Source organism: Papilio polytes, unplaced genomic scaffold (genome assembly GCF_000836215.1).
Source record: "Papilio polytes unplaced genomic scaffold, Ppol_1.0 DF823923.1, whole genome shotgun sequence".
In the NCBI taxonomy this organism is placed as follows: domain Eukaryota; kingdom Metazoa; phylum Arthropoda; class Insecta; order Lepidoptera; family Papilionidae; genus Papilio; species Papilio polytes.
Genome location: NW_013525281.1, coordinates 4435337 through 4444715, shown reverse-complemented (window position 1 = coordinate 4444715; position 9379 = coordinate 4435337). Strand labels below are relative to the sequence as shown.

The 9379-nt window shown below is 33.4% G+C and overlaps 1 protein-coding gene across 2 annotated transcripts in view; it reads right to left on the bottom strand.

Annotated features, from left to right (window-relative positions):
• The window catches only part of LOC106102457 (tyrosine-protein kinase Src42A), a 58377-nt gene that overhangs the window by 22638 nt on the left and 26360 nt on the right, over nt 1-9379 (bottom strand). The window lies entirely within an intron of this gene.

Sequence of the window (9379 nt, the reverse complement as noted above, 5' to 3'; positions counted from 1 at the left end):
CACACATAAAAAAAAAAAATAAAAAAAAAAACATACAGACGAATTGAGTACCTCCTTCTTTTGGGAAGTCGGTCAAAAACTACGGCTAAAGTGTGCGTAGTAACTTTATTGGTAAGTGAACATTTTAGACTATAACGTAAATATGCTAATTTTAGACCAGTAAAAAATCTTTATCGACTATTTTTACGCTATCTAGAACTTAAATAGTCCAATGTAAAAACTCTTTGACCTCGGATAAAAAGAAATAAATAACACTTAACGAATCTATACATGTAATATAATTGGAGTGTCTGTTTGTATTATAAAAAGAAAAATTCAGATTTCTGGAAGATGATGTATTTGCGTTGCCGATAACGAAAATCGCATTAAAAAAATTTTTGTCTGTCTGTCCGTAAGCCGTTTGTTCCGGGAACCTCCGAAACGGTTGGGCCGATTTGGTTAGGACTTTCACTGAAGATTAACTGAGAGATGGGCATATTATAGGATTTTTTAATCTTAATATTGCTTGGACAAAATCACGGACAACAGCTTATATTTTATAATATGAGTCTGCGTATTTTTTTTAAGGTTGCAACATTTTGAAGGTCCTATTAATCCGGTGTGGTGACTCAAAAGCTAGGCAATACCAATGAGGTGATCATTTCTCATTATTTCGGACGCAGTCGTAATTTCACCTTCAACTTTATCTGATATTACTACTCTGAAATCATTCATTGACTCAATGAATGACCTTTAGTTTCACGTTACAAAGCATGCAATAGTAATTAAAATAACCGCCTGAGTATGTATCTATGACATTACGGGAATAAATACAAAGTGAATAAAAATCTACAAAACCTTTCATGCATTTGATATTACAAAAGTTTACATAAAAATAGCAAGATAACCAAAACCCGTCAGTCAGGAAAAAAATAAAACAGCACGTCCATTATCTATTTACAAACCTTAATCGATTCCAATAATTTAACTCGTCTAATCATAAAATTATCCCATATTTCTTATAAACGCGGTATCAGCAATAATCTTTATGTTCGGATAAATTTTATGGGGCTATTGAAAACTGGTCTTCCCTTCAGAGTGTAAGCTTTAAATAGCTCAGGAGCCATGGGATTAATTCGTTATTTACAAGGTACTGGCTAAAAATGTAAAACATGTTTAGAATAAAAAAAATGTCCAATGCATTCCATTTGATGAAATTAAACTACGTAACATTGTGTAAAGAATGTTGCAATAAGCAATACCATTAAGAAGCTCATTATTAAAATGCCAGAAGAAATCTGAAATAAATCACATATCCAAAATGTGACATTTCAGTAGTAAACATAAATAGCATTTGTGGAAATTTAACAAGTTAAAGTATCTATTAACTAAAGTATGACTAAAGCTGTTTCTATTTATACGCTATTTATTTACAGTCATGAATGTAAATATCCAAATGTTGGAGACAGTTAACTGTAGACTAACAAAGCGAAACAGACAAATACCGACCTTGACCTGTATACGCACGAGAGAAATCGTCATATGATTCATATCTTGAGATATATTTTGAATTAACTACTGATTTACATTTAAAGGCCGCAACTCAATGTCTTTTATAATCATTAAGTAAAATTTGAATAAAATGTTTCGTGTTTTGTATTCATTATAAATTTAAATGACCATTAAGTAGAACAATCACGCAAAAATGTTAAAACAACGAGATCGAAGAAGAAAAAAATAATTATATACAAATATTACCTTCATTATAGTAAATATAATCTTTAGGAGCATTATTATGTTTACTTGAGTGCAGAATTTTACAAAGCGTAATACAATAAGCCCGGATACTGAGCGTAGGGAAATCGAAACTAAAATAAATAAAGATTGCTATCAACACTCATGTTATATACATTTAATGCACTGTTACAATTAATAAGAAAGTTGTATTTTTGTGTAAATGATGGATGAGATCTTTATTTCGTTCGGTCATAGAAAAGATTTCAACGATTACAAGACATAAATGAAGTGATAGATTTCTATCGTCTGGGTAATTGTTATAGATGAAAAAGAAGCTCCGGACGTCAATTGCTTAGTAAACCTTTTCACTGAATCAGTGACGGGCCGTGGCTGTTGCCGGGGCAACCTATTACTAGTCTGCCGGTTTCATTTCTCAGACTGTTTTGAATTTTATGCTGTTGCGTCGGTAACTACGCGGCCGTCTTACTCTAGTTTCCTGTCTTAACTTTCCACATTCCGATATGAATAAGCAAGGACGTTACGGAGTCTGAATTTAAAAGCCCGCCCAAAAATTATGTTGAAACGTTATCTCGTTCTAAGAATTAAAATCGTCTTTGTATAGATCGTTTCAAGTCTTATGGAGTGTTTGCGGTAAAACTTAAAACTTGTTGTATAAATAGAATCTGTTTAGTCAAGTTTAATTTGCCGCTGTATTTGTTTTGCCGTTTCGATCGTCGATATTCGAAAGTGCAAATATGACTGAGTCGCTATGGCGGTCGAGTCCAACTAAAACGACAAGTAAAAGTGTAACATTAATATTATTAAATACTGATGTTATTAAGACTAATATTTCTAGAGATAAATCTGTTGCAGTCCCAAAGTCTATCAATTTCTGCATGTTTTGCACCAATATAAATGTCTACTAATTACATTGAAAGATCAACAGTGAAACTGTAACGACATTTGATCGGAGAGATGAACACACGATTTTTTTTGAAATACGATACGATTTCTTCTAATTTTAGGCTTCACACTGACTTCTCAAATTTATAATTTTATTATGAAACATTAAAAAAACTAGGCGATGATACCCCGCGGGGCTTTTAATTTACGATATGACATTCGAGGATTCAAATTTCAACTTCTAAAGTTAATATCATTAAAAAAGTTTCAAAAATATTAAGCGACAGCCCCAATTTTGTGGTATCCCGAACTGGATAAGTTGGTTACGATTTCTAAATCATATCTATGACATTTCTTTTAAAAATCGTGAGAGTTTATTTAATAAAACGTAATATATCATATTTCAAATTATGAATTGTGACATTTCCTAGTAATTTATCATTGTATTAAGCACGAACGCATTAAGAGCGTGTCTAATTTGCCTAATAATCCGCAAAGAAATCTGTATTTTGTAGTAAAAATTTATGTGAAAGCGATTTGTCGTAAAGCCCTTGTGAAATATTACCGTCCGGGCTTGCGGACCTTTGTAAAAGTTTTCGCTAAAAGAATTTTTATAGAGCTGCGGATGAGACATGGTGCGTTGAACTTTGCGTGCCGATGCCACTACTTTTTGCTTGCTTGCAGGCTTGTGGCTGCTAGATGGCCAATCTAATTATAGGTCCCTCTCTCCCGATGGACACATTCACCTTTAATCCAGTACTTAGAAGCTAGTTTTTAAACCATCGCGCAGGATATTATCGTTTCTTTTTGTATTGACTACGTGAAAAGTATTTATTGATTCTAAAGATAGGTATTACAAACTTACAACATGCAGCAACACAGGCTTTTATTTTTTTATATTTTCAGTAGGAAATAAATTGTTTTAAAATCAAGTAACTATCTATTAAAAAAAATTAAATTTTGGAAAAAAGCGAAAAATGGAGAAATCAGTATTTCTAAAATTACACAATAAGAGTGTAGTATAATTTAAATAGGTCAAGCACTGATGTTATGAATATAAATGACAAATTCATTACAGCATAAATAACTCAACGTAATTATCCTTTTGGAATGAACAAGTTAAGTGGAAAATGGCCTTTCATTTTATCATCGATGACCGAGTTACTTCAATAAATTACAAAATGAATTGCATTTTAAACATGCAATTTATTTCCAATGTATCGGTGTTTGTCAGGAGGGCGTCAGATTTATCTTCAAAAAATATATAAATCATTTCGATCGCTTCCACCGAATGCTTCTGTCTCGAGGAGATGCATGAACTAAAAACCTCATTGAAGATAATAAAGCAAACGGTATATTTGCGAGAAATATGAACTCGTCCGTTATTTATTCAAAGAAGTGACAGATAAGGACGACCTGTCATACAATTTGAGACATAGATTGAATTTTCAATAAGGACTTCCCACGGTAGCACATACAGTAACATACATATATTTAGACGGTTGACTCCGCATCCGAAGACTAAAAATTAAAAAAAAAAACATATTTTTTAGAAAGGGCAGATGAAAAATTATCCCTAATGTTTACTTTGTTTCGAATAACCTAAATCTCTACGTCCGAAATTAACGTCATTTGTTACTTTAATTTTTACAGTTTACATGACTTTGTGATAAAAAGAAAATATAATGAAATTATCAATAGCGAGTGAATTCATGCCAAAATAATAATAAAGCGACCTATTTAATGGTCGTTTGTCACCATGTTACTTTCTTAACCATGTGTCAAACACAGATTTCGCTTACAAATAACATGGTTTTATACGTTTCAACAAAACTGCTTAAAACTAAAAATGTAGGTAGTATAACCTATCCCATCTTTTTGATAAATCAAAAAATCTCATTAAGACATAATTTACTTATTGCTAACTTGAGAACAATCAGTCAAATATAATCGCTAGTACTTAACAAATTACCTTATTTAATGTTTGAATTAATTACGGTATTTTCATTATGTAATCTGTAATGCGATTTGTGAAACATAACGAATTTATTACAAATACGTAAACGGGTTCGTCATTGTTCCGCGACTTGCTTGCAATTGACGAGGGCATTGGTTCTGCATCATATAAAACAATGGTACTACTTAAAACAAATAATACTTCACCATCATCATCTTCCCTGCCTTATGCTACTCCCGTAGGGTCAGTGCGCCGGATTTTCATCCTCCAAATACCTATCATCCGTCATCTCAGTCATCACTCCCTTCTTGATCATGTCACCTTTCACGCAATCCATCCATCTCTCTCTAGGTGTACCTCTACCGGTGTACCCAAATAAAAATAAATAAAAATTTACTAATGGGTTAGGTTAATAACTTAGCTAGTGTATGTTTTGGAATAAAATGGTTACAACAGTAGAGACCCTCTCGTATTTTGTAATAATTATTTGGCTAAATAATTTAGATAACTACACAGATTAGGAAAAAAACCGCTTAATTGCCTAAAAATTTCATGACACGTACAAATAATAGCTAAATTACATAAATAGAATTACAAAAAGTAGTAGGAATATTTCGCATGTATCTTTACAATAGTTTGTTTACATTTTAAAAAAGGAAGTATAATTAAATCACGATATTTGGTTACCCAAAGCCATGTCACGACGAATAAGAAAGGCCACAATGGATCGTTAAGCATAATTGTCGCTTGTTGTTCATATAAAAGGTATGATGTTCGTCGTCGAATGGCCGCCGAGAGCTACTCTGATATGAATCAAAGTCTAAATCCAAATCGTCCCTCACATATAAATGTATCATAAGTGAAAAATATAACAAAGCCATACAGAAGTGCGCAGAATTATTTTGTAACTAGCTAATGAAGGCACTTTGTGCGCGTGAAATTAAAAAAAACAACAAAAACATAGCCTATGTTACTCACTGATAACATAGCTTTTTAATGGTAAAAGAATTATTGAAATCGGCCCAGTAGTTTTTGAGTTATTTCAATACACACAAAAATACAAATCTTTCCTCTTTATATTAGTATAGATTAAAAAAATTACTTAGCGATTAAATATTATGTAAAACTTTAATTACAAAAACATAATCGACGCACACGCGTTCCGGTTAAAAACAAAAACAGTCAGCTACTTTCTCTCTCGCACTCACCAGTTTCGACTTAACTCGAGCACTCATTTCGTACTAGATTGCGAATAATTAACTAAACAAGCGATTTCGTTTTCGTTTTGAATAGGGTTGCCGACGACAGATTTGTCTTCAGTTAAAAACTAACAGGGGTGTCAACTGCCATGAAACGCTTCAAGAAAAGAGTGTTTGGCCGTGCTCGTCTCGGCGGTGCACCACTAGATGATTGGGTGTTTTGCTGAAGTGCAAATATATAGGACTACGTAACTCAAAACATTACATTTTAGCACGTGTGCTTCAATAATGTACGTTTGTTCCAGGCATATAGTATGTACATACTCACTAATAATAATTAGTATCACGCCTCTGTTTTAGAAGTATGTTTAATTTCTATCAGACCAATGTATTAATTGAATTATCGAAATCAAAGTATCATTTGAGACTGACCACCTTAGTAAAAGTGCTATTACTATCTGTCTATCCCATTCGGGTTATGAACAATAATGATCTAGATATATCAGTGAGCAAAAGTGACAATATCACATTCAAGTGTCAGCTAGCTTGTGTTTGTGTTCATTGTACTTTTTTCCTCGTATCAATTGCAATGCTATTAGTGTGTTACTATTGAGGTTATGTTTTAAAGAAGAATTTAAATTGGAATAGCAAATACTGTCGAGCAATAACTTACCAATGGCTTACATTAGATTATTTTACTATAAAATATCGTTGTTAACTCTATCGCCACAAGAACTATTATACAAAAAATTAAAGTTTAATTCAATGTAGTAATCAATTAACTGCAAGTAAGATCAATTGGCTTCTTTTTCTTTTGATAGCATTTTACCTAATAAGATTAATATGCATTAGAAAGCCTCAGACAAGGCCTTAGTAATACGACAATTTTATTACATTATTTATGTACATAAAAAAAAGATAAATATTTACAACATCGAATGGATGAAAGAACTTTAAAATGTTTAGTTTGAAAACATCCGCCGGAGTAATTGTAAGGAAGGTCTGCGCGGCGAGCATGCGCGCGCGCAAAAAGTAAAAACAAATCATAAAACCTGTCGTATTGTTCTTTCGCAAGAGACGACCTCAGCTCGGTGCCGTGATAAGGGCGAAGTCGATTCCATCGATTCAGGCACGTGTTTGAAACAATGAGCTGCAATTTACACAGCTCTGTAACTGTCAACAACGTTAATATCGTTATTAATCGATAGAATAAATTATATTCAATGTCAACACGGATTAACGTGCACACATGATTCGCTTAGAAAGCGAATTGAGTGGCTGGCTAGATAAAAAAAAAACTCATTTCGACGCTGAGCTCAGAGACGTCACGACATGGCACCCGAATCATCGGCACAGTGAAAGTGAAGCAAAAGCAATTGATGCTATATTAAACAAATTCGTATTATACGTTCTAGTGTAGAAAAGTATTGAAACGCCTCATTACTTCTTTTTCGTTGCGGGACGCTTCTCGAATTCAATGATGTATTCCGTATTCATGATTATTTTCACAAATGACAGCAAGGAGCGTCATGACACAAAATTTCACTTTAGTTATCATAATACTGATTATTATTTTATTAAAATCACACTTTTACGCCGCATTTATGTCACAATAACAAAAAATACATTTCACAACTAAAACGATTTACGTGTTGAATCTGTGCGATATACAAAATACAACTATTGTTGATTATCAAATTAATGACAATAAAATTATCGCTGTACTTAATCAGCTGTGCCCGATCTCAATATCGCCGCCTAGATATACTCGTACAATAACGAAACTTTACATCAAAATGGAATTGATGATAATAATAGTTTAAAGAAACGAGACGGATAGTCACTTGTGTACTTCTTCTATTGTTATTAGCACGTAATAATGCAAGGTTACCTACACTAATTACACAATTATTACTCCGCTAAGAATCGATGAAGATTCAGATTGTAAAGAGTAATTGAAAATATAGCTCATAATCAACATAAGATTTTAGTCTAGAAATAAAAGTAAAAATTTTACTTCAATTTATTGTTACGGTTGAAAAACAATGTAAAACAGATGTTTATATACCAAGTAGTGGGAAAGCATTGGAAGATTAAGAATGCAAGCAAAATATTTCGATATTAGAGGCGTTTGTTTGTTCCAATAGCCGCTTACACTCATTGCGTACAATAGCCGATGTTGACAATCGTTGCATACAAACACACATGTTTTCGGAAATGCGGCTTTACACTAAACATGAGTTGTCGACTTCGCGGCCTTTGCAAGAAATGAATAAAAAACTTCGAATAATGTAATACAATTTTAATGTAGGCAGATGTAAACAAACAAAGGAAGTAAGGATACGGGTCGTAACTCCGAACTCGAGGGCGAAATGTCCTTGACCTATGCATTCGTATGAATGTAACAATGAACTACAAACTTCCGCCTCAGATTTAATGCCGTTTAGATATCTCATAAGTCATTTCAAATCCATCTAATTACACGCGATTATGTAAATAAAACTAACTAGTTCCTTTTAACACAACGAATAACATGAACACTGCATTTAATATAAGGCTGAAATCACAATATAATATTCTATTCATTGATGTACTAAATGATGTACTTTTATTTATCCTTAAAAGACAATTTAAGACTTAACATCTTCCAGGATTGAATTAACCAAATCTTAAAAACAACAATACTATGTGCAATATTAAACATAGACAGTCAAACAATACAGAAATGTATTCATTTTTCTTTTGTTTAAGAAAGTAAAACTTTTTACATGTTGCGCGTTGATTAAATAATGTTTGATGAATTAGTTACTAACTTCTATAACTGAGGGTAAGTGATAGATTAGTATAAATTGGGTACATAGTACTAAATATAAGAACAAATGTAGTGATCATGAACAACATGCATTGTGCAAACAGAGTAGCCTCAAGGCTGGCCAGTGAAACCAACACCGGCACGGCGTCCGTACAGTTTGCTTCACCCACGAGCCTTCCTGCGCCCGTGCCGCCGGTCGTACTCAACGTTTTGCTATTCATTACCACTGTATTATTTTAAACTGCTGCATGTGCCGTTATACAAACACACATTGCATTAACGCATCGCCGTCAATGGACAAGTTTATTTTACTTATTCACGTCTGTCCGACACGAATCGACATGCGTTTTAATTAAAAATCCAGTTTTTGTATGCATTGAATTAGGAATCGAAGACGTGTATAATGTTAACATCGTCTATGAAAACTCAGTACGTGACACGTTCTGTTGTGACAGAAAAAGTGTGTCGCACGCGCACATCATCGACCGGTACGGGCAGAGCAGCAGTAACAACTAAAATATCATTTTGGCATTTAAATTCAGTTCGCGGCATAATGTACGCATAACAATAAAAACAAAACGCTAGTTATTCCGCATGTAAACTCATCTGCGTGTGTCCTAATTATTCATGAAGAGGATTGAGGAAGCGTACGAAATCACGAACACGAGACGTCGAAAATTCAAAGCACAATCGCTTCCGATCGGCTGTGTACAATTTTTCGTTAGCGTCACCTTCGTGGTTCACTTCCTGAGGCGACTTCCAATCGCCGAATCGTCAAGAGGAACACGGCGG